Source organism: Elephas maximus, chromosome 25, assembly GCF_024166365.1.
Source record: "Elephas maximus indicus isolate mEleMax1 chromosome 25, mEleMax1 primary haplotype, whole genome shotgun sequence".
NCBI lineage: Eukaryota > Metazoa > Chordata > Mammalia > Proboscidea > Elephantidae > Elephas > Elephas maximus.
In genome coordinates this window covers 13,329,266-13,332,043 of record NC_064843.1, presented here as the reverse complement: position 1 = coordinate 13,332,043, position 2,778 = coordinate 13,329,266, and positions in this window count along the sequence as shown.

The following is a 2,778-nucleotide window of genomic DNA, read 5'->3' as shown; positions in this document are numbered from 1 at the left end:
CAAAATTTCCAGAAAAGGCAAATACACAGAGACAGAAAATAGGTTCGTGGTTGCCTGGGGCGAGGCGTGGGAATGGGGATTTGCTTGAACAGGGCATGAGAGCTGCAATGTCACTATATTCACAAATCCTCAGTGAAAAACCATTTGGAGCAGAGCACAGACCAGACACGGCCAATGGCGTGACCACCAGGCATATATTACTCACAGAATAAAAAGGACAGGGATCAGTAGAACAGCACACGTCATCATCAGCCTAGGTCTCCAAAGTTAGGCTCCCATCTACAGGGTTAGATTGTATATGAGCACACCCCAGTTCACATCTTGGGAGGAGAACCCCTAGGTTCCTCTCCTATGGGATTAAATACCAATTGGACAGCCATGTCTATGTGCCAAATAGCATGTACAGAGAACAGGTAGGGGAGGGGGCAATAAAAGGGGAGTAATAAAAGGTAAAAGGGCTAATAAAAGTAGAAAGCCCCCTGCAGGCAGTGGACTTCATTTATTGCCCCTGTTCAGAATAGGCTCCCTTCACTGGCATCAGAGAACATCCATCCCTTCCTCCTTTATCCCACTAAGATAGCTTCCCAGAGTTGTGGGTTTCTTCAGAGGGCAAGCATCTCCCCATAAGGCAACACTTAGCTTTATGTCTATTTAGTAGCTACTACGTCCATTAGCAGCTAGGCAGACCATGAGAGGGCAACTAGAATGTAACATATAGCACACCTGTGTGTCCAGCAAGGGATGATGGATCTTACTGGGGTGATGGAAATGCTCTAAAACTGGATTGCAGTGATGGTTGTGCAACTCAATAAAGTTATTAAAAATCATTGCCTGTGCACTTAAAATATGTGAATGTTAAGGTATATGAAACGTAGCTCAATAAAGCTGTTTTAAAACTTGAAAAAAATAAATGTGATGACGTACATGCTCTCCCAGAGTGCAAACCCCACTAACCCACCTACCTGTATCGACGGGAACTCTAGACCACCCACACAAAATATGCCAGTGCCTTATACTTTCATGGGGGGGGGGTGCGGGGGGGCGGTTCTTCCTGTATATACTTATCTCCAAAAATAAATCAGATGCAAGCTCTTTGAGACCAGTGATGACCCCAATGTGGAATCTCCCCATACATAACTCTACCTAAAGCAATCCAGACCCCCAATACATTGTAGGCCAGTCCCCTTAAACTTATTCGAGCAAATTCCCAGTGCACTGACCTACCACAGCTTGGCCTCCTTTTCAGCAAACTAAAACCACCACCGCCATCCACTCTCAGTTCCTGTCGGAGCCAGCCCCTAGGGGTCATCTTCACCCTCACCTACCTAGGATTACCGGATAAAAATAGAGGTCACCCACTTAACTTGGAATTCAACAGACAATTTTTCGGGATAAGTATGTCTCAAATATTACATGGGACATACTTATCCTACAAAATTATTCATTGTTATCTGAAATTCAAATTTAACCGGCATCCTCTATTTAATATGGTAACCCTACATATGGAAACAATGAGATGATTTGAATGAGATATATTTTTGTTTGCTGACTCTGGCAACCCTCCCCCCAAGCCCCACAGCTAGTTTATTACCTAGGACTCTTTTTCTTCTCTGCTCCTGGGTCCTAGTGGTGGGCCTCAACCCCACACCCGGGAGGTCTTCCTAACTTAAAATCCCAGGGAGAAGCAATTGTGTTATACAACACCTTCCAGAAGGCTCCAGAGCTTCTTAAGTTACTTGATCCCCCTTCCCTTGAGCTCCGTATCACAAAGACAGGGCATTCTTGCTGAGTCCAACATAAAGCTCAGTTTTTACATTTTCCCCTGAGCAAACATCATTGCCTTACATTCATATAACTAAGTTGTTGTTGTCAGGTGCCATCGAGTCAGTTTCAACTCATAGCAATGCTGTATACAAGAGAACCAACCACTCCTCAGTCCTTCGCCATCCTCACAATCATTGCTATGTTTGAGCCCATTGTTGCAGCCACTGTGTCAGTCCATCTCATTGAGGGTCTTCCTCTTTTTTGCTGACCCTCTACTTTACCAAGCATGATGTCCTTCTCCAGGAACTGATCCCTCCTGATAACATGTCCAAAGTATGTGAGATGTAGTCTCGCCATCCTTGCTTCTGAGCAACAAAGAGGAACTTCAAAGAACCAAGAGCATCTGAGACTTTTTATCTATACAGAGAACCACATATATTTCTAACGTATCCTCTATCTTTGGGAGCTCTGGTGCCAGTAGTTAAAGTGCTTGGCTGCTAACCAAAAGGTAGGCAGTTCGAACACATCCCCAGGAGAAAAATGTGGCAGTCAGCTTCCACAAAAATTTACAGCCTTGGAAACCATAGGGGGCAGTTCTACTCTGTCCTGTAGGGTTGCTGTGGGTCAGAATCCACTCAATGGCAATGGGTTTGGGATTTTTGGTTAGGCTCTATCTTCACAGGGCTAGGCATACATAAGGAGCCCTGGTGGTACAGTGGTTAAAGTGCTTGCCTACTAATTGAAGGGTTGGCAGTTGGAACCCACAAGCAGTTCTTCAGGAAAAAAGACCTGGTAATCTGCTCCCATAAAGATTACAGCTTAGGAAACCCTATAGGGCAGCCCTACTCTCATATAGGGTGGCTCTGAGTGGAAAAAGGAACCCTGGTGGCACAGGAGGAGAGCAATTGCTGCTAACCGAAAGGTGGGAGGTTCAAACCCATCAGCCACTGCACAGGAGAAAGCTGTGGCTGTCTGCTTTCACAAAGATTACAGCCTTGGGAACTTGACTTACTG